Source organism: Tamandua tetradactyla, chromosome 12 (assembly GCF_023851605.1).
Source record: "Tamandua tetradactyla isolate mTamTet1 chromosome 12, mTamTet1.pri, whole genome shotgun sequence".
In the NCBI taxonomy this organism is placed as follows: domain Eukaryota; kingdom Metazoa; phylum Chordata; class Mammalia; order Pilosa; family Myrmecophagidae; genus Tamandua; species Tamandua tetradactyla.
In genome coordinates, this window is record NC_135338.1 from 65550099 (window position 1) to 65578093 (window position 27995).

At 36.9% G+C, this 27995-nt stretch overlaps 1 protein-coding gene across 19 annotated transcripts in view; it reads right to left on the reverse strand.

Annotated features, from left to right (window-relative positions):
• PEAK1 (pseudopodium enriched atypical kinase 1) overlaps window positions 1-27995 on the reverse strand; it is a 363497-nt gene that overhangs the window by 116712 nt on the left and 218790 nt on the right. For 3 of the 19 annotated variants that reach the window (XM_077123678.1, XM_077123679.1, XM_077123680.1), the window contains one exon: window positions 8253-8425. The exons of the other annotated variants lie outside the window; for them this stretch is intronic. The gene's annotated coding sequence lies outside the window, so the exon portion shown is untranslated. The remainder of the gene's footprint in view (window positions 1-8252; window positions 8426-27995) is intronic. 19 annotated transcript variants of the gene reach the window in all.

The window sequence follows — 27995 nt, forward strand, 5'->3', positions numbered from 1 at the left end:
GGACATTTCATAGAATTATATCATGATCATGTCAGCTGCGTCCACAGCTGATTCCACTTGTAATCAGTCAAAGGGACGAGTGTCTTCTGCAATGAGTGATGCTTAATCTAATCACTGAAAGCCTTATAAGGAGGATTCAGAATAGCCAGGCTCTTCCTGTTTGGGCTGGTGAGCCTCTCCTGTGGAGTTCATCCAGACCCTCCATCGGAATCGTCGGCTTCATAGTCTGCCCTGCGGATTTTGGACTCTGCGTTCCCACGGTCACGTGAGACACTTTTATAAATTTTATATTTGCAAGTGCTCCCTGTTGATTCTATTTCTCTAGAGAACCCAAACTAATACGTCTAGTATAAGATCAAAATATTATTGGACCTTTGCTTTTCAAAGGATGCAGGGGGAAGAAAAAATGGGCAAGATTACCTAATAGGAAATAGGATAAAAGCAGTGCTCTTCAATGAAAAGAATGGTAGTTAAAATCCTTCCAAGAGAAATTAGGTAAAAGATCACAGAGACCTTGAGAAGATTTGTTTGGTTCTAGAGATCTGTTGGATTTAAAAATTGCAAATTTGACTCAGAAGCTTCAAGGTAGCAGAGCAAACATAACACCTTTAAAATATTGCAATCCTCTTGCTTATTACACCTGAAATATGTTATCTGAATAGGTAATATTTCCCTTTTATTAACGCATGACTAGACTTAATAGGTATTTTATCTGAAACATCTCAGTAAAAATAAATATGGTGTTGCTAATACACTACCTCACTAAAATTTAAAAAAATGCAAATTAAAACAATAGTGAGGAACCAGTTTAATCATCTAAATTGAATCTAAAATGGGGGAGAAATGTCCATGTCTAAGTGTTGGTGAATCTGTGGGGTATTTTACACACTTCCAGAGAAAGTACAAAAAAAGTGCAGGTTTTCTCAAGAGTGACAAGGCAACATGTATCACAACAACCCCTGACTATATAAAGATACAAAAAATAAAAACAAACAAAGCACCTTAAAGACCTATGTCTTTGGACCTTGCAACTAATTTCTAGGAATTCATCTTAAAGAAAGGCAATGATATCTTCAATGATAATTTACATAAGACAGTAAATACCAATATGACAGAATATTATACATTATCAAAACAGATGATCATTTAATAACATTGAAAAATGTTCATAAAATATTACGAGATTAAAAAATTAAAACCTGTATACAGAATAGTCCCCATTGTTAAGAACAACGCACATAAACCTAATAAAAATGATTGAAAGACTAATGAAAAGTGTCAAATGGAAATATCTATATTCCAAATTTTCTACAAGCTTATATTTCATTCAATTTTCTCTGTACTCATAATCAGAACACAATATTACTGAGTTACTAAAAAAGCAGTTACATATGTCCTTTACCCACATGTGATGTTCTCTGGTTATTCTAGCCCTGATGGTAATACAAACCTTCTGTCACTGCAATCATGAAGGAACTTGGCAAAGATGATTTTGAACCTTTATCACATGGTAAGTCACCTGGGAGGGATTACATCAAATTGTTATGAGTCTGGGGGCCCAAATGGCCGCCCTCTATTGCAGACGGATACTAAAAAAAATACTATGTGTGTCCTAGGCAAGATTTGCTTTCTGGAGGTGAGAGGCTAGTGAATTAACCAGGTTTTGTATTAAATGTCTTCATCATCTGTGAACAGCCCAGATGGTTGGTAATATGTGTAGATATTCTGAAACATAGGCTGGCTGATTTCAATTAGCTTTGAAGTGAGACAAATGACAGTGAGGATTTGTATTGCTAAGCCCTGGAGTAGTAAGGGAATATTTTTTTATAGATGAATAGCCTCTCGGCTAGAGTCCCCGTTTATATAATATAGCAAATCGGTTATTTGGAACACATGTACTATGGAAACGAAGCTGTTATGAAGCACCTAACTGGAAAAGCATTTTACGCCTGGTATAGGGAAACCAGCTAATGAGAGAGAGAGACAAGAAAACTAAAAAAACAATACAAAACCAATATAACCTATATGCTTGTGTTACAAAATGTACTGAGAAGTTCTGTGAGGGATTTTGGCAGCAAATAAAAATACTTCTACAATAACCTGCAGTAATTTTGGCCAAATCAAAGGAGGCTCTGCCTGAAAAGATTAGTAACTGAATAAGCACTGGCTGGCCCAGGGAAGCATGCAATGCCAATTTTATGTCATGCTTCTCAAGGTACCAGCTGTGTTGTTCCTGATGATTCTTTTCTGCTCAGAAAAAGTACACAGAAGTGTCTTTGAGAAAGCCAATGTTTGGTCAATCTTGGCCTCAAAAATTCAGGTAAGTCAGGAAAGAATAGAATTAATTTCTTTATTCCAAATCAAAAAGTTAAGTATATAAAATTTAATTTCTTTTCTGAATCACAGGGGCTCTATCTAATGGATATTCAGAAAAATGACTTGCCTCCCAAACAAATCAAATGATTGAGTTTTTTAAACACATGAAATTAAGCAGAAATAAAAAAATAAAAATGTAACTTTAACCTTTAATTTCTTTCACAGAAAACAATTTGCAACATTTTTTCCTTCTTGTTAGCTTTTGCTAATGAAACATCTGATGTTGAGAAAATTAGTTTTTAATACTTGTTTCATCTGACTGGGCTGCTTACTTTTAAATACCTATTATACCACAGGTACTATAGCCAGGTGCTTCATAAATATTATCACTAATTGCTAATTATTCCAATGACCTTATGCATGTAAGAATGATTTTTATTTTACAGACTAAGGAATTGAGGGTCAAAGAAATTAAGTAACTTGACCAAGGTCATAAAGTCCAGGACCTATTCCAAAACCCATGCTTCTTCCACATAAACATAGTTAAATGAGAAAATCTCTGAGTCGAATGCTCACAGTAATTAAATTTTCATGCAAGCAGAAGCAATGGAAGGCTCCTCTGGGACACATCACGATGGACAAAGAATGGAGTTTCTACTAATAATGGGACATGTCTTCCAGGGGCAATTTTCTTGGTCAGAATGAATAAGCATTATGAAATAGTTTGAAGTGGTAAAAATAAAGGACACAAAGTGATAATCTTATAAACAAAATGTTAAACATAGTGCAAGAAGACAGACAGTCCGGAGCAAAAGGTATTAAGACTCTTGCTAATCAACGTATAGTCCACTAACCAGCAGCATTGGTATCATCCACAATCTTGCTAAAAATGCAGAGTCTCAGAACCCAGCCCTGCTCTACCGAATCACAATCTGTGTTTTAAAAATATTAGTATGTACACCAAAGCTTGAAAAGCACTGATTTTAATTATAATTAAGCCAGTACTGATTAAATGATGGCCAAAATTGGTCTACAGAGGTGGACTGCCTCTAGCGAAGGAAGCCTCTAGGAAAAACAGACATTTTTATGCACTGTCGACTTTCAATTAATTCTGTAAATTGTGACTGGTAGCATTTATTTTACTTGCTAAGAGAACTTTAGCAGCCAACTCTGAAGTCATTAGTCCATTCTTTCTATCCTACCTGAAAGAACTTGACTTTCATTTCTCTCACCTTTACCCACTTCTTAGCTTCCATTCAAATCTAATTAGAAAAGCAATAGCACATGGCTAGTCAGAGGTTCACTTTAAAGTGATCAGGGCTAAAACATGATCCACGGGAATGCAATGCATTTATAAGCAAGAGCTGTCTTCACCCAAATTTAGCTCTCCTTATGATTTAAGTATGATAGTAGGCAATGTGGATATTATCCAACAAAATCCATTTTATGGGAATGGTGGTCTCTAATATTGTGGCTAAGGGAAAGGATTTATGGATTCTTTTGTCAAAACAAAAGACTTTGTAAAAGTAGTTTACTTCTCTAAACTGTTAGTCATTATCAAACCATTAAGACTAGTGGTAATCACTTAATTATGGAGAGTAAATTTAATTAAATCCGTTAAACAACTGATTCATGATAAAATAAAATTATCGGACTTCCGGAGAAGATGGCGGCTTAGTAAGACGCGCGGGTCTTAGTTCCTCCTCCAGAAAAGCAACTAAAGAAACAGAAACAATATGAAACAGCTCCCGGAGTCACGACAGAGACCAAAAAGACAGCGTACCCCATTCTGGAACAGCTGAACGGGCAGGGAGAATCTGCTGCGGTGAGCTACCCGAGGGGCACGCGTTTTCCCGGCTGGGTCGGCTGGCGACTGGGGTCCCCTCCACGCATGTGGCTCCCCGGTCTGAGGGGAACGTTGGATAGCGGGGCCCTCCCGTCACGCTTGGCGTTTCGGGCCAGCTGGGCAATTAGGACCGGCACTCTCCCAAGCCGCGGCGGCCAGCGACCCCCACCTCCACGCGAGGTTTCCCGGGCCGACTGCCGTGCAGACAGACGAGCGCCACGAGCGCCACCTACTGGGCAGGAAAAGAAAAACAGAGCCCAGAGATTTCACAGAAAAAGCTTTCAACCAGCTGGGTCCCACACCCAGGGAAATCTGATCAAATGCCCAGACACCAGCAGAAAATAATGGATGACGCTCGGAAAATTGAAGATATGGCCCAGTCAAAGGAACAAACCAATAGTTCAAATGAGATACAGGAGCTGAGACAACTAATGCTGAATATACGAACAGAAATGGAAAAATTCTTCAAAAACCAAATCAATAAATTGAGGGAGGACATGAAGAAGACATGGGCTGAACAAAAAGAAGAAATAGAAAATCTGAAAAAACAAATCACAGAACTTATGGGAGTGAAGGACAAAGAAGAAAAAATGGAAAAAACAATGGATACCTACAATGGTAGATCTAAAGAGACAGAAGCTACAATTAGTGAACTGGAGGATGGAACATCTGAATTCCAAAAAGAAACAGAAACTATAGGGAAAAGAATGGAAAAACTTGAGCAGGGGATCAGGGAACTGAATGACAATATGAAGCGCACAAATATACGTGTTGTGGGTGTCCCAGAAGGAGAAGAGAAGGGAAAAGGAGGAGAAAAACTAATGGAAGAAATTATCACTGAAAATTTCCCAACTCTTATGAAAGACCTAAATTTACAGATCCAAGAAGTGCAGCGCACCCCAAAGAGAATAGACCCAAATAAGCGTTCTCCAAGACACTTACTAGTTAGAATGTCAGAGGTCAAAGAGAAAGAGAGGATCTTGAAAGCAGCAAGAGAAAAACAATCTGTCACATACAAGGGAAACCCAATAAGACTATGTGTAGATTTCTCAGCAGAAACCATGGAAGCTAGAAGACAGTGGGATGATATATTTAAATTACTAAAAGAGAAAAACTGCCAACCAAGACTCCTATATCCAGCAAAATTGTCCTTCAAAAATGAAGGAGAAATTAAAACATTTATAGACAAAAAGTCACTGAGAGAATTTGTGACCAAGAGACCAGCTCTGCAAGAAATACTAAAGGGAGCACTAGAGTCAGATATGAAAAGACAGAAGAGAGAGGTATGGAGTAAAGTGTAGAAAGAAGGAAAATCAGATATGATATATATAATACAAAAGCCAAAATGGTAGAGGAAAATATTATCCAAACAGTAATAATACTAAAAGTTAATGGACTGAATTTCCCAATCAAAAGACATAGAATGGCAGAATGGATTACGACCCAGCAATACCACTGCTAGGTATCTACTCAAAGGACTTAAGGGCAAAGACACAGACGGACATTTGCACACCAGTGTTTATAGCAGCATTATCTACAATTGCAAAGAGATGGAAACAGCCAAAATGTTCATCAACAGACGAGTGGCTAAACAAACTGTGGCGTATACCTACGATGGAATATTATGCAGCTTTAAGACAGACTAAACTTATGAAGCATGTAATAACATGGATGGACCTAGAGAACATTATGCTGAGTGAGTCTAGCCCAAAACTAAAGGACAAATACTGTAAGGTCCCACTGATGTGAACCGACATTTGAGAATCAGCTTGGAATATATCATTGGTAACAGAGACCAGCAGGAGTTAGAAACAGGGTAAGATAATGGGTAATTGGAGCTGAAGGGATACAGACTGTGCAACAGGACTAGATACAAAAACTCAAAAATGGACAGCACAATAATACCTAATTGTAAAGTAATCATGTTAAAACACTGATTGAAGCTGCATCTGAGCTATAGGTTTTTGTTTTGTTTTGTGTTGTTTTGTTTTGATTTTACTATTATTACTTTTATTTTTTTCTCTATATTAACATTCTATATCTTTTTCGGTTATGTTGCTAGTTCTTCTAAACCAATGCAAATGTACTAAGAAATGATGATCATGCAGCTATGTGATGATGTTAAGAATTAATGATTGCATGTGTAGAATGGTATGATCTCTAAATGTTGGGTTAATTTCTTTTTTTCCGTTAATTAAAAAAAAAGAGAAGGGATAATTGGAGATGAAGGGATACAGACTGTACAACGGGACTGGATATAAAAACTCAGAAATGGACAGCACAATACTACCCAATTGTAATGCAATTATGTTAAAACACTGAATGAAGCTGCATGTGAGGTATAGGTTTTTTGTTTTTGTTTTTTTTGTTTTTTTTTTCTTTCTATTATTGTTTTAATTCTTATTCTGTTGTCTTTTTATTTCTTTTTCTAAATCGATGCAAATGTACTAAGAAATGATGAATATGCAACTATGTGATGTTATTAAGAATTACTGATTGTACATGTAGATTGAAATGATTTCTAATTGTTTTGTTAATTCTTTTTTTAATTAATAAAAAAATAAAAAATAAAAAATAAAAAAAACTCAAAAATGGACAGCACAATAATACCTAAGTGTAATGTAACTATGTTGGAACACTGAATGAAGCTGCACCTGAAATATGGTTTTTTGTTTGTTTGTGTGTTTGTATCTTTTGTTTTTGTTTTTTTTCTTTTTCCTTTATATATATATATATTATTAGTATTATTATTTTAATTCTCTTCTCTATATTAACATTCTATATTTTTTTCTGCTGTTTTGCTAGTTCTTTTCCTAAATCGATGCAAATGTACTAAGAAATGATGATCATACATCTATGTGATGATACTAAGAATTACTGAGTGCATTTGTAGAATGGAATGATTTTTAAATGTTGTGTTAATTTCTTTTCTTTTTTTTGATTAATAAAAAAATTAAAAAAATAAAATAAAAAATAAAATTATCAACACTGTCATATTACATTAAATTAAAATACAAAATCACTGAAAGATCCCTTTCCTCACTAAAAACAGTTATTCTATCAGATAGTTAAGAACTACTTGCTGGAAGTACCTGACCAAAGGACAATGAACAAAGTTTAAAAGGGAAAACAACAGTCTCATTTGAGAGAATTTCTTTTGTTTGTTTTATTCATTTATTCTTTACATTTTTTTAAGTTTATAAAGTATTCATATGGGACAATGAAGAATGACTCTGGTTCAAAATCCTTTCCCTTTTGGATGGATATATATATATATATTTTAAAGGGAACTTTCTCTTAAGCCAGACTTGGCTTTTTTCTTTTAGCAGGGTTATTCTTCATCACTTATAATAATTTAAAATATTTGAGCCCCAATACTCAAAAAATAGGAAAAGCCCACTTTTTCCCTCTACTTTAAAGATCAAAGAATCTCTCTAACCAAAGAAAACAGATCAGACAAAGAGACTAACAGGATATCTGTTTTTTAATTCCAGGCTCCTACTTTATAACAATGAAAATCTAACATTTGTACATTCTACAAAACAAAAGACTAAAAAAGATTGATGCTACCCACTAATATTTTAATGCAGGAAAAGGATTGTGATATAAGCGATTGCTCAAATTAGACTAAATTTTTCTTAATTGTCTATTTTTACTAATAAACTGTTCTTTTGTCTGATGGTGCCTTCCTTCTGTGCTGTCTTTTCTCCTCCAACATGACTGCTGACCTTGCTTAAAAGAGGGCTGATTTGTCTCTGACTTATCAGATGGTTAAAGCCTTCCTAATTCCAGTAAGCTCTAAAAAATATTGTTTTAGAAAGGTCAATTAGTTCTAAACAAAGGCGTTTGGTTCTGCAAGCATCTCCTGTAGAGATACTTCCTACAGGGATAAGCCAGTATTTCCTGTTGTGGTTGAAAGTATAAAAGGGGCATAGGAAGCTGTAAGTGAATGCACATATTACCAGCTGGAGTCTCCAGAGGTTATAAATCTGACAGCACACACAGATTTCCACTGAGCTGCTACAGCAACATTTTCTAAGATCGTGCTGAATTAATGCCGTTTGAGAAACGGTGGTGTTTAAAAACTCACATCAAATTCATCATGAAATCTGGGTGATTTTTTTTTTTTTCTCCACAGTGATTTTTGGTCTTGCCGATCACTTTCCACTTCCACAGCTACCGCTTTCACATCTAGATTGTTGTGGCAGTCATCCCGCTGGTGTCTGTGCCTCTGGGCTCTCTCACTCCATCCACATGCAGTCTCTAAAACAATGTTCTTCAATTAGTTTCACTGTGTAACTTTCCTGTTCAAAACTTTACAATGACTACCTTTTCTTAGCATATCAAACCCCAATTTTCTAGCTTGGGTTCAAAACTCTCCACACTCAAATCAATTATCATATCTACTTTAGAGATGAGAAAACTGAAGCACTTTGAAGTAACTTGCCCAGGGTAATACAGTTATTAGAGGAGTTGGAATTTGAGTCCAGGCAATCTGGCCTCCAGATTTTATGCTCTCAAACATTACTACATTGCCCCTGTTAAGAGTTTGGGGTGTTAATGTTTATATGATTTTGCAATTGCACTGTATGAGTCTCTGGATATTCTCCCAACTACATTATTCATTATTTATTTTGCATGTTCACACAGAGCCTCTACTTAGTAGACACTTAATAATATATTTCATTGACCAATGTTCTACTAGAATAAATCATTCAGGTGAACTATAATGCCAAGGTTCTAACTGCTTGGTGTCAAAAATATCTGAAGACAAATGGTAGTTAAAATTGTTCTCCTTGATTCATATCCTTATCTGCATAGTTTCTGCATTTCCTTGTCTAAAAACAGCTCTAGTATCAAGTTTTCCTGTGTGGTATATTGGTCCAGAAATATACGATGTGGCAATGTGAGCAGAGGTTTATAAAAAAAATACTAGGTATAACTGAAGACCACTCTGATGTGTTAAAGACAATCCTAGAAATAAGGGAAGTAGAAAGGCTACATCAACAATGATATCAGAGAATCTCCAGCACTTACAATGTTTTAAGTTGGAAATCACATTTAATACACTCACTGTTTTCTATCTACATTGAAACCAACAATGCAAATAAGGGGAGAGCCCCTTCAATGGCCACTGTGAATGTATATTTCATGAGAGATGTAGCCAGTCATACATAACCTCGTTAAATGTTAGGAAAAATTTATGCAAATTAAATATTCATGCTTAGAATTATGACATAAGTATTTAATTAATCCTAAAATAAAAGGAAAAAAGAAAAAAGGAAATCAATTTTTCCTTTTTAATTTTATCAAGTTCATAGCAATTGAAAATAAAAAAATATGAGGGTAATTTTATACAGATAGAAATATGACTACTAGGAACAGAACAATATTTATCTTCTCCTTTTTATAGTAATTTTTTGACCTTATAATTGTCAGTTATAAATTCTGAAGACATTTCAAGAAAAAGAAAATGATCTGAGATATTTCAAAAGAAATCTGAAACATTATTATTTATAAATCTTAACATTATTTTTTACAAATCTTCAGAGATTGGCATATAAGCCTATGATCATCGAGTTGACACTACAAAGAATTAAGCATTCATACGTTTTTCATTGACAAAAACCTACTGCTCAGTAGTTTTTAAAATAAGCTTAGGCCTCATGTTCATGATATACCAATACATTTGTTCTTAAATAAGGCAATGAATGACTTTGAAACTGGATTCAGCAATAATTGAGTTACTCCAGAGGATGCTGGGAAAATCAAGATGCCATCTACTTTCTCTGCCATTACTTTCTGAGCAGTTTTTATGCAAAGGTGGAGGGAAATTCAAAGCTCAAAATAAATCTCTCTAAAAGATAGCTTCAGGAAGTTCTGCATAAATGTTCTTTTAGATGCAGAAAAGAGCCATTGTGAGAAACACCTCACTCTTCATAAGCCAAGATGAAAACTGAGGATAACCCCATGCTATCAGAACAACAGCTCCTACCTACTGTGTGCCAAGCATTTTTCATCTATTATCTCCTTTAATCCCCTCAACTACCTTATAAAGTATTATCGTATTACCATTCCTGTTTTATGGATAAGGAAATTGAAGTTCAGAGAGATTAAGTAACTTGGTCATAGATCTAGGACTGGGTACAAACCTAGATCATGTCAGAGCTGGGTTCAGAACTTAGGTCTATCTAACTCAAGAGCCTGTTTCTATCTATTATATTATATTGTGGGGGTTCTCAACTTTTAGTGCCTGCCATAATCATCCTTCTACTAGTAAAATGCCAACCCAACCAATAGCTCACTCTAAGCCTGGTTCTGAGCAGATGAATAGCATGAGAGAATAACCACACAACCCCGCAGACTGCATTCAGTTGAAGTTTATTACTACAAATCTCAAATGGAGATTTAACTCTGTAGGACACAGAAGCTAAATTAGGTCTTTGTATTCACTTTGCCACTCCGAGATAACTATTTCACAATTTTCTATGGATATCCCCTGAACATTCCTTTTCCAAGTTCACACACTGCTGATGACCTTGTTTCATACTTCAGTGAGAAAATAGATCCCAACAGATGAATTTTATCTTATCTTCCCACAAATTTTATGACCCTAACTGTATCTGATCTCATATACTTTGCTTTCCCTATCTTTATACTGGAAGAAATATCTACATTCCTCTTTAGGGCCAACGCTTCTACTGGTGGCCAGGAGCTCATTCATTCATGACTTCTCCAAGACTGTTCCTGCAAATTATTTTTTCTTCTGCATCAATTTCTCTATTCTAGAGAATTCCCACTGGCACATGAATGTGCTTTAATCTCATTCATGTAAAAAAACAAAAGGACCTTCTTTTGTACTCATGTCTCCCTCTAGTTATACCATACCATTTCTCTATTACTGTCCAAAGCAAAACTCAAATGAATAGCTTTTGTTACACTTTATTCAGGTTTTTGTTCTGGTCAGTTTACTGAAATTGTGCTAATTAAGGTCACCAACAACTACATGGGAGAATTTTTGGCTATTACCTTATCAAATCTCTTATTAGCATTCTTCTATACAGTTGACATTCCTTCCTTCCTGAAATATTTCTTTTGTAGATTCTGGGATACCTGCTTGGTTTTCTTCCTACCTCACTGGTCAGCATCTTCTCATCCTTTTTTGTTGGCTTCTTCTCTACTAGATCTCTCAGTGTTGGAGTGACCAAGAGCATCCTTTGGCTCTTTTCCCCGCTCTATCCATCCTCTCTTCCAAAGTCATTTTATCCAGTTTTATGGCTTCAGATATTATCTAATTTTATATGCTTATTATTTTCAAATTTTATGTTTAGAACATATCTCTCTTTTGAAATAGTTTCCTTTATATAACTGCCTTCTTGACATCTCTACTTGGATGTTTAACAGGCATCTCATGCTTAACAAGGACAAAAAACTATTGGTATCCAGTCTTCACAATGGCAAAGTCTTCCCATCTCAGTAAATGTTACCATCATACACTGACTTCCAGAAACATTAACTAGGAGTCATTCTGGATTCTTTTTCTCCCCCACTCTCCACCCTCTTCCCACCAGCCCAATCCATTGGTTAAGTCTTGCTAGGTCTTCCCCCAATATATCTCAATTTCAAGTCAAGTCAAGATGAGTCCCTTTAATGTGTCTCCTGCCAGGTTTTCTACTGAGTCAATTCCATTTCCATGCTTCTTGTCTCTGCCTTATCCTTGTCAATTCCATATTCACTGACCGTTCTAGTTTCCTAGCTGCTAAAACAAATACTACAACATGAATTGGCATAAACAATGGGGATTTGTTGGTTCATTGCTAGAAAACTGAGGCATCACCAAAGGAATGTCTTCTCCCTGAAGACTGTGGCATTTATCCTTGGTAGGGTATTCAAAATCCTCCATGATCTTAACTTATCTTTTCAGCCCCATCACTCAGTACATATCCGCTTATATTTTTCTTTCTGGCTACCACAGGGCTTAAATTTACATCCTAAATCTGTAACAATCTTGTTTGCTTTGATACCTATTTAACTTCAATTTCATACATAAACTATGTACTTATACTCCTTGGTTGTAAGAATAAAATTAAGTTTAGCTTTCAACAAAATGATGCAGGATGAGAGAAATGGAAATTACTAAACAAAGGGCTGCAAGACAGCTCAGACTGGAGTTGAAGGCAGGGAAAGGAGAGGTTCTCTGAAGCAAGCGTAGAATTGATACTGAATCCTTATATGGGTAAAAACAAATTTAAATAAATATGACCAGGGTCGCTGGAATGTAAAGCAATCAAAAGCCAGGAGTCTTGGGGGAAATCTGAAATAGTTAGGCTGCTTGGATAGGCTGTAACTTCTGGAGTATGAAATCAGTGGAGAAATAGGGGAGGGACCTGTATGCTAGGCTTAGGGAATAGATACTGTTGCTTTTGGTTGCTCAGGGTACCAGCCACCACATTTTGGTTGTGTGCCTGTTCTTGCAATATTGTGAATAAATTATTTTCTTCTCCACGATTGGGTAAGCATTTATTCTCTTTCAGGTACAGCTTTCTTTCTAACATTAGTCGCCTCACCATTATGTAGTTCTTATTCACAAATAACGTGTTCATACATTAAGAGTCCTAAGCCACTGATTTATCATTACATTTTTGCAATTGCCTTTTAGATCCTGTAACAACTGAAAAGTGGAATTACAAATTAAAAAAATTACAACAGCACTGGTAATTTTATATACCTGTTATTATCTTTACCAGAGATCTTTTATTTTCTCACATGACTTCAGTCAATTGTTTACCATCCTTTCCTTTCAATCTGCAGAACTTCCTTTAGCACTTCTTGTAGGGCGGGTCAAGTGGAGATGAAATTCCTCAACTTTTCTCTGGGAATGTCTTAATCCATCTGTGATGATTAGGTAGTAGTATCAACTTGGCCAGGTGATGATGGCCAGTTGTCTGTTCAGGCAAGCACTGGCCTGACCATTACTTTAAGGATCTTTTGTGGCTGGTTGATAAATCAGAAGGCTGTTTTATTAAATCATCTGTCAGCAGATTGCAGCTGTGGCTGATTACATCTAGGATTGACTAAGGGCACACCCCCAGCAAATAGGATAATCCAATCAGATGGGTCTGAACCAATCAGTTGAAGACTTTTAAGGGAGAAGAGAGAATTTTCACTGCCTCTTTAGCCAGTGAGCCTTTCCTGTGGAGTTGGTGAAGACCTTTCATTGGCGTTGCCAACTTCACAACCTGCCCTATGGATTTTGGACCTTTGTATACCTATGGTGGTATGAGACCCTTTACAACACAGATATCTCCTGTTGGTTCTGTTTCTCTAGAGAACCCTGACTAATACACTATCCTTCTTTTCTGAAAGATAGGTTTACCAGATGTAGAATTTTTGGTTACAGTTTTTGCTTTCCATACTTTAAATATGTCATCCCATTGCCTTCGTGTCTCTATAGTTTCTATTGAGAAATCAACTCTTAAATCTTTTTGAGGGTCCCTTGTATGTGACACATTGCTTCTCTCTTGAAGTTTTCAAAATTCTCTCTTTATGTCTCACATTCAACAGTTTGATTATAACATGGCACCATGTGTGTTTACTTGGATTTATCCTGTTTGGAGTTTGTTGAGTGTCTTGGATGTGTATATTCATATCTTTTGTTAAATTTGGGAAATTTTCAGCCATTAGGTCTCTGAAAATTCTCTCTGTGCCTTTCTCTCTTTCTGGAATTCCCACGATGTATATTGCATTGTTTGCAATATTGTACACTTGACGGTGTCTGACAGATTTCTCAAACTCTGTTCACTTTCCTTCATTCTTTCTGCTCCTTGGACTCGATGATTTCAATTGTGTTATTTGCAACCTTTTTTATTCTTCTTCCAGCTCTAATGTGCTGTTGAACCCCTCTACAGAATTTTTAATTTCTGTTACTGTACTCTTCTACTCTATTTGGTTCTGTTTCATAAATTCTATCTTTCTATACATATACCCCATGCTTTCATTTGCTGTTTTCCTGATTACCTCTAGTTCTTTGTCCGTGTTTTCCCTTAGTACTTTGAGTATATTTAGGACCATTTTAAAAATGTTTCTCTCTGGGCCTCCTTGTTGATGGTTTCTAATGCTTTAATCTTCTTCTTTGTATGGACCATCACTTCCTGTTTCTTTGTATGTTTTGTAATCTTTTGTTGAAACCTGGATATTTTGTTATTTTAATGTGTCATCACTTAAATACAACCTCAGAAGCATCTGTTACTTATGCTTGTATCCAGTTATGACAGAACTTTTCTTGAGTGCCAAAAAAAAAGGAGGAAAGAAAGCAAATATCATTCCCAGAGTTTGGAGATCAACCTGTATCAGTGCTCTACTGAAGAGCTTATTCATACAAGTTTAGAGGATATCTCCAGGCCAAAGCAAAGGGGCCTCCCTGGTCCTTTCTCCATATTTGTCTTGTCTTGGGCATGTGTGTTTACAAAAATATTAATATCCTCTTTCCCCTAGGAAACATATTCCTCATGGTCCAGGCAATGCACTGTTTCTCCTAGAGCCAGCAATTCCTTGCCCCAGCAGCCATTTAAGTGCTCTCCCACAGCATTCTGTAGGATTGCTCTGTGAGCATTTTTTATATGTAGGAAAAATTCTGATGCAACAAATCCCTCAGACCCCCAGACAGATTGGTCAAAACATACATGCTTCTAGTATGTACACAAGGGCTACTCTTCCACATCTGGAATGGTGATCGGGGGTGCACACTGTTGTGTTGTGCATTCAGTGTGGCTAAATCCATGCCAAATCAGTATAAGATGGGGGAGGGACCAGCCAGGTCACCAAGAGAGCCTGCTAAGTGGTCTTTTTTCTTAAATTGGCATGTACCCTGCTTCCATAATCCTTTAACTGTTTTCTGGAGCTTTGAGAAAGATGCTTATGCCAGTTCTTACTGATTGTTGAAAACTTCTGTTGGAGGGATAGAACCCTGAAGTCTGTCACTCCATCATCTTGATTGGGGTGAAACACAAAAAGATTTTATAATGCTGAATTATCTTTGTATTCCTGGGATAAACTCTATATAAATAATATACTGCTGAATTCAACTCGTAAATATACTATTGGTGGTTTTTAAATACAATCTCCATAAATGAGACAGGCTTGTAGTTTTCTTTTTCTCTATGCCCTTCTCTGATTTTGCTGTTATTTATATTAACATCATAAAACCAGTTTGGTAGGGCTCTTTTTTTTTTTTAAACATTTTTTTAAAATTGTGAAATATACATACAAAAAAGCAATAAATTTCAAAATACATTGTAACAAGTATTTACAGAACAGATTTCAAAGTTTGGTATGGGTTACAGGTCCACAATTTCATGTATTTCCTTCTAGCTGCTCCAAAACAATGGAGACTGAAAGAAATAATATAATTATTCAGCTGTCATACTCATTTGTTAAATCCTATCTTCTCTGTTATAACTCTTCCTTCTCCTTTGATCCTTCTCCCAATCTTAAGGGGTATTTGAGCTATGCCCATTCTAACTTTTTCATGTTAGAAAGGGGTGTTGATAATATGAGATAGGGGGATAGAACTAGGTGATGTTCTTGGAGAGGCTGGCCCCTCTGGGTTTCAGGATTCATCTGGCCTAGGAACCCATTTGGAAGTTATAAGTTTCTGGAAAGTAATCATAGTGAATGGAACCTTTGAAGAATCTCAGATAGAGTCCTAGGTGTTCTTTAGGACTAACAGGAATGGTGTTGTTGGGGTTTGACAAACCTTGGCAATTAGCAATATCTAGCTGAAGCTTGCATAAGAGCAGCCTTCAGAATAGCCCCTTGACTCTATTTGAACTCTCTTAGCCACTGATACCTTATTTTGTTACATTTCTTTTCCTCCTTTTGGTCAGGAAGGCATTTTTGATCCTAGTGTGCCGAATCCGGACTCACCCCTGGAAGTCATGTCCCACATTGCCAGGGAGACTCACGATCCTGAATGTCATGTCCCATGTAGGGGGAAGGTAATGATTTTCCTTGCAGAGTTGGGCTTGGAGAGAGCAAGAGGCCACAATTAAGCAACAAAAAAGGTTTTCTGGAAGTAGCTCTTAGGCAAGTAGATGTAGGCTTAGCTTCCCTGCTACAGAAATAAGTTTCATTAAGAGCAAGCCTCAAGATCAAGGGCTTGGCCTTTTAACTTGGGAGCCCCTAATGTTTGAGAGTATCAGGGGTTTTCCCCAGTGGGCAAGTTTAATAGTTCCATATTTTTTCTCCAGTCCCTCAAGGAAGGGACTTTGCTAATATTTTTTAATCATCTGTCCAGCAAACTCTGGGATGTATCTGGGTATTATATTAAGCTATACAGATTTACAAGCCATTGTTCCCAATCTGGGCTCCATGTGTTTGACTTAGTTAAATAAGCAATCCAGACAGCTTGAGTTAAAGTACATGCTGCAGAAAATTTAGGTTTTAGACAAAATAAACCTCTCTTCCTTTGGTCTCATACAGGGTCTATCTTTTTTATATACTGCCAAGTTTGCACATATTTCTTTCAATGTTCCCTAAAAGTTACCTGTAAAACCTGGGTCTTCTAGGGATAGATCTTTAGTTTTTTTTAATTTGCCTCTTAATTATTAGTTATTGGGATTTTTACCTTTGCTTATAGCAATTTGAATAATTCATATCTTCCTGAAAATTACCATTGTATTTAGAATTCATATTTATTCATATACAATTGTACAGAGTTCTTATACTTTTATAAATCTCTGTATCTGTTTCATTTTTATGAAATTTATTAATGTCTTTTACAGTTGTTATGATTTATCAATTTTATTAATCTCTTTAATCAATCAACACTGCTTTTGGATTTCTGCTTTTATCTTTATTAATTTTGCCCTTTACATTCTTTGTATTATATTATCATACTTTTTATTAATCTTTAACTCAATTGTTTAATTTACAAATATTATTTAAGGAAATAACTTGATTTTTGGAAAATAACATGTTTACGATAAAGAATATAAGCAATAAAAAAGTACAAAACAGTAAGCAACAAACCAACCAATATTCCAACATCTGAAAAGAAAGAAACACAGCAGCCTTTTTTATTTTTTAAAGCAGCATGGCAATGTGCTGCTGGACAGTGAACACAAGTAGTTAGTATTCTGGGGGATTCCCAAACTTCTGGATGTTGACAGCATTGGGGCCTTGCCTCTTAAAAACCTCACACTGCCCATTTTTATGTCTTAGGAGAAATGAAAGTAGGGAGCGGTAGATCTACATGTGCTTTTTAAGCAGGACTAGACAAAGAGCATAGCCAAGGGAGACTACAGCATGTTCTCAATGCTCACCTTGCTCTGGAAGTCTCAAATATTTTTTGGCAATGATAAAGGGACTACATTAATTTAAAATCTAACTGCAGATAACTGTAAAGGAAAATACGTTCTTTTACTATACTTTCCCTACTATTGAAGTATGATTGTCTAAGTAAGCACAGGTTGATACCAGAGGTTTCTAACCCTAGATGCACATTAGTAACCCAAGGAAGTACTAACATACAGAGATCTAACTCCAGAAATTCTATTTTAATTGGGCTGGCTAGAGAACCATTGGTATAAAGGAAAAACTGCACACTTGAGAATCAGAAAAATTGGGGTTCAAATCATCACCTACTATTCTGATTTTAAGAAAAAAAATATTTATTTTGAGCCTTGGTTTTCTCATCTGGAAACTGGGTTTACAAGATTGTGATGAGGATTAGAGATAATGTAAGAAAAATGACTAGTAACATGCAAGACAAATAAAAGTTTGATAAATGTTTGCTCTTCTAAAGAAGTAAGCAGAAAAAAGACATGGCATTGAAAAAAAGATCAAGCAAAACATCTTTCATATGCCCAAATCTTACAGACAATGAAGTAAAATTTAATTCCAAATGTCAAAGAACTATTCTTAGGAGCTGACAATCACTGACAGACATTCTAAACTGAGATATTCTGGGATTTACAGAGTGTTCTATCACATTTTACCATAACCCGGGAGCTCTCTCAACAAATTTTATCAATTCACTCCTTTGTAAAGGATCTAGGCTATTACAAGGTGGGCCATTTCTCAATCCTGCATTTCTATATCTGAGAGTAAAAACAACTAATAATAATGGCAACCTAGTTACATGTTTTTGTTTGCATTCACTCAAATATTTTGTGAGAAATAGAAGAATACTTATGAGTTACAGGAAATAAGCAGAATAACTACAAAGCTCTGAGTTCCAGGAATTAAGGAAACTTTAATGTCTCTTATGCATGAAATAATTCAGTCCTAATTATAGACATCTGGAGACAGCTCCATTTTCAGGCATTTTTAGGTCATTAGCCAAACACAGTGAGACCCTTTTGTGGACAAGTAAATGTGCATACCTTTATCATTCTATCATTCAAAAGCATTCAAATGCAAGGGCAAACACAACTTCTTACTGAATTTTTAAAAACATTTCAACCCCTGCACAAATATAGCTATAATTTTTCACTCTTTCAACAATAGAGGAAAGTTATTTTCTCCCACTTCTTTACAAATGTTTTCTTTTTTCTTTTTTTTTTTTTTTTTACTGCAGATTTTTTTTTTTAATGGCCAAATACAGTCCACATACCTGCCTTACAATTTTCCCAGGTTAATTTTTTTTTCTTTTTTTTTTTATTAATTAAAAAAAGAATTAACAAAACAATTAGAAATCATTCCATTCTACATGTACAATCAGTAATTCTTAATAACATCACATAGTTGCATATTCATCATTTCTTAGTACATTTGCATCGATTTAGAAAAAGAAATAAGAAGACAACAGAATAAGAATTAAAACAATAATAGAAAGAAAAAAAAAACAAAAAACCTATACCTCACATGCAGCTTCATTCAGTGTTTCAACATAATTGCATTACAATCGGGTAGTATTGTGCTGTCCATTTCTGAGTTTTTATATCCAGTCCCGTTGTACAGTCTGTATCCCTTCAGCTCCAATTACCCCTTCTTTTTTTTTTTTTTTAATTAACGGAAAAAAAGAAATTAACCCAACATTTAGAAATCATACCATTCTACATATGCAATCAGTAATTCTTAACAGCATCACATAGATGCATGATCATCATTTCTTAGTACATTTGCATCGGTTTAGAAGAACTAGCAACATAACCGAAAAAGATATAGAATGTTGATATAGAGAAAAAAATAAAAGTAATAATAGTAAAATCAAAACAAAACAAAACAAAACAAAAACCTATAGCTCAGATGCAGCTTCATTCAGTGTTTTAACATGATTACTTTACAATTAGGTATTATTGTGCTGTCCATTTTTGAGTTTTTGTGTTTAGTCCTGTTGCACAGTCTGTATCCCTTCAGCTCCAATTACCCATTATCTTACCCTGTTTCTAACTCCTGCTGGTCTCTGTTACCAATGACATATTCCAAGTTTATTCTCGAATGTCGGTTCACATCAGTGGAACCATACAGTATTTGTCCTTTAGTTTTTGGCTAGACTCACTCAGCATAATGTTCTCTAGGTCCATCCATGTTATTACATGTTTCATAAGTTTATCCTGTCTTAAAGCTGAATAATATTCCATCGTATGTATATACCACAGTTTGTTTAGCCACTCTTCTGTTGATGGACATTTTGGCTGTTTCCATCTCTTTGCAATTGTAAATAACGCTGCTATAAACATTGGTGTGCAAATGTCTGTTTGTGTCTTTGCCCTTAAGTCCTTTGAGTAGATACCCAGCAATGGTATTGCTGGGTCGTATGGCAATTCTATATTCAGCTTTTTGAGGAACCGCCAAACTGCCTTCCACAGTGGTTGCACCATTTGACATTCCCACCAACAGTGGATAAGTGTGTCTCTTTCTCCGCGTCTTCTCCAGCACTTGTCATTTTCTGTTTTGTTGATAATGGCCATTCTGGTGGGTGTGAGATGATATCTCATTGTGGTTTTGATTTGCATTTCTCTAATGGCCAGGGACATTGAGCATCTCTTCATGTGCCTTTTGGCCATTTGTATTTCCTCTTCTGAGAAGTGTCTGTTCAAGTCTTTTTCCCATTTTGTAATTGGGTTGGCTGTCTTTTTGTTGTTGAGTTGAACAATCTCTTTATAAATTCTGGATACTAGACCTTTATCTGATATGTCATTTCCAAATATTGTCTCCCATTGTGTAGGCTGTCTTTCTACTTTCTTGATGAAGTTCTTTGATGCACAAAAGTGTTTAATTTTGAGGAGCTCCCATTTATTTCTTTCCTTCTTCAGTGCTCTTGCTTTAGGTTTAAGGTCCATAAAACCGCCTCCAATTGTAAGTTTCATAAGATATCTCCCTACATTTTCCTCTAACTGTTTTATGGTCTTAGACCTAATGTTTAGATCTTTGATCCATTTTGAGTTAACTTTTGTATAGGGTGTGAGACATGGGTCTTCTTTCATTCTTTTGCATATGGATATCCAGTTCTCTAGGCACCATTTATTGAAGAGACTGTTCTGTCCCAGGTGAGTTGGCTTGACTGCCTTATCAAAGATCAAATGTCCATAGATGAGAGGGTCTATATCTGAGCACTCTATTCGATTCCATTGGTCGATATATCTATCTTTATGCCAATACCATGCTGTTTTGACCACTGTGGCTTCATAATATGCCTTAAAGTCAGGCAGCACGAGACCTACAGCTTCGTTTTTTTTCCTCAAGATGTTTTTAGCAATTCGGGGCACCCTGGCCTTCCAGATAAATTTGCTTATTGGTTTTTCTATTTCTGAAAAATAAGTTGTTGGGATTTTGATTGGTATTGCATTGAATCTGTAGATCAATTTAGGTAGGACTGACATCTTAACTATATTTAGCCTTCCAATCCATGAATACGGTATGCCCTTCCATCTATTTAGGTCTTCTGTGATTTCTTTTAACAGTTTTTTGTAGTTTTCTTTATATAGGTTTTTTGTCTCTTTAGTTAAATTTATTCCTAAGTATTTTCTTTTAGTTGCAATTGTAAATGGGATTCGTTTCTTGATTTCCACCTCTGCTTGTTCATTACTAGTGTATAGAAATGCTACAGATTTTTGAATGTTGATCTTGTAACCTGATACTTTGCTGTACTCATTTATTAGCTCTAGTAGTTTTGTTGTGGATTTTTCCGGGTTTTTGACGTATAGTATCATATCGTCTGCAAACAGTGATAGTTTTACTTCTTCCTTTCCAATTTTGATGCCTTGTATTTCTTTTTCTTGTCTAATTACTCTGGCTAGAACCTCCAACACAATGTTGAATAATAGTGGTGATAGTGGACATTCTTGTCTTGTTCCTGATCTTAGGGGGAAAGTTTTCAATTTTTCCCCATTGAGGATGATATTAGCTGTGGGTTTTTCATATATTCCCTCTATCATTTTAAGGAAGTTCCCTTGTATTCCTATCTTTTGAAGTGTTTTCAACAGGAAAGGATGTTGAATCTTGTCAAATGCCTTCTCTGCATCAATTGAGATGATCATGTGATTTTTCTGCTTTGATTTGTTGATATGGTGTATTACATTAATTGATTTTCTTATGTTGAACCATCCTTGCATACCTGGGATGAATCCTACTTGGTCATGATGTATAATTCTTTTAATGTGTTGTTGGATACGATTTGCTAGAATTTTATTGAGGATTTTTGCATCTATATTCATTAGAGAGATTGGTCTGTAGTTTTCTTTTTTTGTAATATCTTTGCCTGGTTTTGGTATGAGGGTGATGTTGGCTTCATAGAATGAATTAGGTAGTTTTCCCTCCAATTCGATTTTTTTGAAGAGTTTGAGGAGAATTGGTACTAATTTTTTCTGGAACGTTTGATAGAATTCACATGTGAGGCCATCTGGTCCTGGACTTTTCTTTTTAGGAAGCTTTTGAATGACTAATTCAATTTCTTTACTTGTGATTGGTTTGTTGAGGTCATCTATGTCTTCTTGAGTCAAAGTTGGTTGTTCATGTCTTTCCAGGAACCCGTCCATTTCATCTAAATTGTTGTATTTATTAGCGTAAAGTTGTTCATAGTATCCTGTTATTACCTCCTTTATTTCTGTGAGGTCAGTAGTTATGTCTCCTCTTCCATTTCTGATTTTATTTATTTGCATCCTCTCTCTCTTCTTTTTGTCAACCTTGATAAGGGCCCATCAATCTTATTGATTTTCTCATAGAACCAACTTCTGGTCTTATTGATTTTCTCTATTGTTTTCATGTTTTCAATTTCATTTATTTCTGCTCTGATCTTTGTTATTTCTTTCCTTTTGCTTGCTTTGGGATTAGTTTGCTGTTCTTTCTCCAGTTCTTCCAAGTGGACAGTTAATTCCTGCATTTTTGCCTTTTCTTCTTTTCTGATATAGGCATTTAGGGCAATAAATTTCCCTCTTAGCACTGCCTTTGCTGCATCCCATAAGTTTTGATATGTTGTGTTTTCATTTTCATTTGCCTCGAGGTATTTACTAATTTCTCTTGCAATTTCTTCTTTGACCCACTCGTTGTTTAAGAGTGTGTTGTTGAGCCTCCACGTATTTGTGAATTTTCTGGCATTCCGCCTATTATTGATTTCCAACTTCATTCCTTTATGATCCAAGAAAGTTTGGTGTATGATTTCAATCTTTTTAAATTTGTTAAGACTTGCTTTGTGACCCAGCATATGGTCTATCTTTGAGAATGATCCATGAGCACTTGAAAAAAAGGTGTATCCTGCTGTTGTGGGATTTAATGTCCTATAAATGTCTGTTAAGTCTAGCTCATTTATAGTAATATTCAGATTCTCTATTTCTTTATTGATCCTCTGTCTAGATGTTCTGTCCATTGATGAGAGTGGGAAATTGAAGTCTCCAACTATTATGGTATTTGTGTCTATTTCCCTTTTCAGTGTTTGCAGTGTATTCCTCACGTATTTTGGGGCATTCTGGTTCGGTGTGTAAATATTTATGATTGTTATGTCTTCTTGTTTAATTGTTCCTTTTATTAATATATAGTGTCCTTCTTTGTCTGTTTTAACTGTTTTACATTTGAAGTCTAACTTGTTGGATATTAGTATAGCCACTCCTGCTATTTTCTGGTTGTTATTTGCATGAAATATCTTTTCCCAACCTTTCACTTTCAACCTATGTTTATCTTTGGGTCTAAGATGTGTTTCCTGTAGACAGCATATAGAAGGATCCTGTTTTTAAATCCATTCTGCCAATCTATGTCTTTTGATTGGGGAATTCAGTCCATTAACATTTAGTGTTATTACTGTTTGGATAATATTTTCCTCTACCATTTTGCCTTTTGTATTATATATATCATATCTGACTTTCCTTCTTTCTACACTCTTCTCCATACCTCTCTCTTCTGTCTTTTCAGTTCTGACTCTAGTGCTCCCTTTAGTATTTCTTGCAGAGCTGGTCTCTTGGTCACAAATTCTCTCAGTGACTTTTTGTCTGAGAATGTTTTAATTTCTCCCTCATTTTTGAAGGACAATTTTGCTGAATATAGGAGTCTTGGTTGGCAGTTTTTCTCTTTTAGTAATTTAAATATATCATCCCACTGTCTTCTAGCCTCCATGGTTTCTGCTGAGAAATCTACACATAGTCTTATTGGGTTTCCCTTGTATGTGATGGATTGTTTTTCTCTTGCTGCTTTCAAGATCCTCTCTTTCTCTTTGACCTCTGACATTCTAACTAGTAAGTGTCTTGGAGAATGCCTATTTGGGTCTAATCTCTTTGGGGTGCGCTGCACTTCTTGGATCTGTAATTTTAGGTCTTTCATAAGAGATGGGAAATTTTCAGTGATAATTTCTTCCATTAGTTTTTCTCCTCCTTTTCCCTTCTCTTCTCCTTCTGGGACACCCACAACACATATATTTGTGTGGTTCATATTGTCCTTGAGTTCCCTGATACCCTGTTCAAATTTTTCCATTCTTTTCCCGATAGTTTCTGTTTGTTTTCGGAATTCAGATGTTCCATCCTCCAAATCACTAATTCTATCTTCTGTCTCTTTGAATCTATCATTGTAGGTATCCATTGTTTTTTCTATCTTTTCTACTTTGTCCTTCACTTCCATAAGTTCTGTGATTTGTTTTTTCAGTTTTTCTATCTTCTTTATGTTCAACCCATGTCTTCTTCATGTCCTCCCTCAATTTATCGATTTCGTTTTTGAAGAGGTTTTCCATTTCTGTTCGTATATTCAGCATTAGTTTTCTCAGCTCCTGTGTCTCATTTGAACTATTGGTTTGTTCCTTGACTGGGCCATATTTTCAATTATTTGAGTTTGATCCGTTATCTTCTGTTGGCGTCTGCCCATTTAGACAGATTTCCCTGGGTATTGGATCCAAAAGGTTGGAAGATTTTTCTGTGAAATCTCTGGGTTCTGTTTTTCTTATCCTGCCCAGTAGGTGGCGCTCGTGGCACACGTTTGTCTGCGGGTCCCACCAGTAAAAGGTGCTGTGGGACCATAAGCTTTGGAAAACTCTCGCCGTCCGGGAGGTTCGCTAGTCGAAGTGGCTTGAGCCGGCCCAGGGTCCGAACGCGGGGAGGGTTGCTGGCCGTCGCAGCCCGGGAAAGCGCCCGTCCGAATTTCCTAGTCGGCCCGGGGCACCAAGTGTGGCGGGAGGGCACCAGCGGCAGCGGCCCTCCCGGGAGAGTGCACGTTCCCAGGGAGTCACGGGTTTGGGAGGGGCCTCCCCCACCCGTCACCGTTCTCCGCGGCCTGGGGATTTCCGATCCAATTCTCTCAGTTGGTCCGGGGGGCTGCGCATGGTGTGGGCGCCAGCCACCGCGGTTTCAGGGGACCGCCTCTCCAATTCTCCCAGCCGGCCCGGGAAGGGGGAAGGGAGTGACTCCGGCCGCTTGCTGCCCCGCCCGGTGAAGCCCGCGCGCCTCGGCGATCTCACCCGAGCGGCTTCTCTCAGCCAGCCAGCCGTTCCAGGATGGGGTACGCTGTCTTTTTTATCTCTGTTGTGGCTTTGGGAGCTGTTCTGTGTCGTTTCTACTCCCCTAGTAGCTGTCCTGGAGAAGAAACTAAGATCCGTGCGTCTTACTAAGCCGCCATCTTCTCCGGAAGTCACAAATGTTTTCAATATTCATAAACAAGCTATAAATGTTCATACACATTGCGTAATAGGACTTTGTAATCTTTCCAATAAAAGTAGATCCAGAGCTGTACTAACATACAAAAATAAGCGATAACTTTCTGATTTCTGCTGTTATTCAATACATACTTACATGGTGAATTACCTGACATTAATTTTCAATGTAAAACATTCCCCTCAAAATTTCTGTGGCTAATAAGCAGATGAAAAAGTAGTGAATGTCATTAGTCATCAGTGAAATACAAATTAGGATTCCAATGAGACACTAGTACACACCAAAGAGAATGGGTAATGAATGAAAATGAAAAATGTGACAATACCGAATGCTAGAGAGGATGTGGAATAACTAGAACTCTCTTATATTAATAAATTGGATCAACAAGTTTGGGAAAATGTGTGAAAGTTTCCTAAAATGTTAAAGATAAAATGACTATATGACCCAGGAATTCTCCTCCTAGTTATCTACCCAAGAATAAACTTATGTCCACAAAAACCTTGTACAAGAATGATTCACAGCTGCGATATTCAAAATAGAAAAAACTGGAAACAACACAAATGTTTATCAACATGTGACTGGGTAAAGAAACAATGTTATATTCATATAACAGAATATGACTCATCAATAAAAATGAATGAACTACTGATACACATAACATGGATTAATCTCAAAAACACGCTGAGTCAAAGCAGCTAGAACGGAAGAGTATGCACCGTGTGATTCAAGTTATATTACAGTCCTGCAACAGGAAAAAGTCATCTATGATGAAAGGAATCAGATTAGTAGATACTTCCGGGGATGTCTGGGTGGGGATGGGGGCTTACTGAGGAGACATTCTAGGTTATATAAATGATCTATATCATGATATGAGTGTGGATTCCACAGATATATGCATTTGTCAAAACGAAATGAAGTGTAAACTTCAGATGTGTGCATTTCAGTGTAAATTATATTCTATGTAAAAAACAATGAGTCCCCGCCCTTCCCCCATAGAAGCTATGAACAACCAGTAAGATGTAGCAGAAATATCTTTGTCAAAGTTCCAGAAAACAGTTAAAGGACTAGAGCAACCAGGCAAGCACCAAATCAAGAGAAAGGCTTCATAAAAGAGGTAGAAGTAGAGACTTTCAAGAAGACGGAGGAATGGTGAGACGCTGGACTCAGTCCTCCAAAAAAAAAGCTAATGGACAGGCAGAAACTATCTGAAACTATTATTTGGGGACCTGGAGACCAGAGGTGTATAGCATAGCATCTGCGAAAGAGCAGGATGAATTTCTTGAGAAACTGCAGTGAAAAACTTTTGAGTAATTCACATGGTTGTAGCTCCTGGTGCCCATCCACCACCTCTGAGGCAAGCAGCCTCAGATAGGCCTAGTCCCTGCCTGGCAGGCAGTTATAGACTGGAGATAGCGGAAGCCCTCCTCCCCAAGAACATATCCAGCTATTAGCTGGAGAATTTAGGCTGCTGGGTCCTGCTGGTTTAGTCTGTCCCAGACTGGTGCTGGTCATGCTGTTGTTTTGACCTACCTCAAAGCGAGAGCTGACAGAGGGCTAAAAATAACCAGCCTTCTTAGGATTGCCAGGCATAGACTGCCAAAGAATGTCATCTGCTGAACAAACCAGGAAAGCGCACCCTTGGGGAGCTGAAATAAATGTCATTGAGTATCTTTTCCCATCCTCTGTCCAAGGCCCTTTGGTACTGGTCTATGCCCACAGCATGGATCCCTGGTCCTGTTTTGGCTGTGAAATGCTGATGAACCTTACACAAACCCAATCAACAACAAAATCCTAGATGAGAGAGAAACCAACCTTCAGAACAATCACCTTAAGACAATCAGATGCCCAGATATCAACTAAAAATTACAAGCCATACTAAGAAACAGGAAGATAGGGCCCAATAGAAGGAGAAAATTTAAAATTTGGAGGAAATACAGAATTTGGAACAACTAATCAAAGATATTCAAAGAAATCTCCAAAACCAATTCAAGGAGATGAAGGAAAATACAGCTAAAGAGATAAGGGATATTAAGAAGATAGTGGGTGAGCATAAAGAAACTGAAAGTAGGCAAAGAAAAATAACAGGGAATGCTGGTAAATTGTAGTAAATACTGGTGAATTTTCACCTTCCCTGAGCAGCTACAATGCCCTGTTCCCTATGCTCATGGCAGGCAGCAGTACAGTCTGGGATACTGGGGCAGCTTGCTGGTGCCAGGGTGGACTATGAAGACCTAGTTCTTCAAACTCCCAGGGTGTGTGGTTGTTATCAGCTACTTCAGATAGCAGGGGACAGCTCTAAAGGTGGCCATTTCCCCAACCCCCCTCAGGCAATCTCAGCAGAGGAGTCTTAAAGACAGTATCCTGCCTCAAAACCAAGAAAAACAGTTAAAGGGCTGCAGTAACTGGGTGAGTGCCAAAAGAAGAAAATGCAGCTTCAGTAGCCATAGGAGAAGCTCTTGGCTGCTGGCTAACCCTTCCTCCACCCCCTCCCCAGTGTAGTGTGGAGCTAGCTGGCATTCCCATTGTGAATCCCTGGACTTGTTCCAGAGGAAGCAGATGCCCCCTATATGCGAATAGGGGTGCCAATCCACCTCATGGAAGACTGAGGGACTGAGCCATGGAATTTGTCTCAGTCTTGCCTTCTCAGAGTTTGTTCTGAAGGCAGAGAAATGGCTTGTAGACAGCTGTGGCAGTGTGTAAAACAATTAAATCTAAATGTTATGGGGTAGAGGACTTCTGGCACTGATTCACACAAAAGAATACCG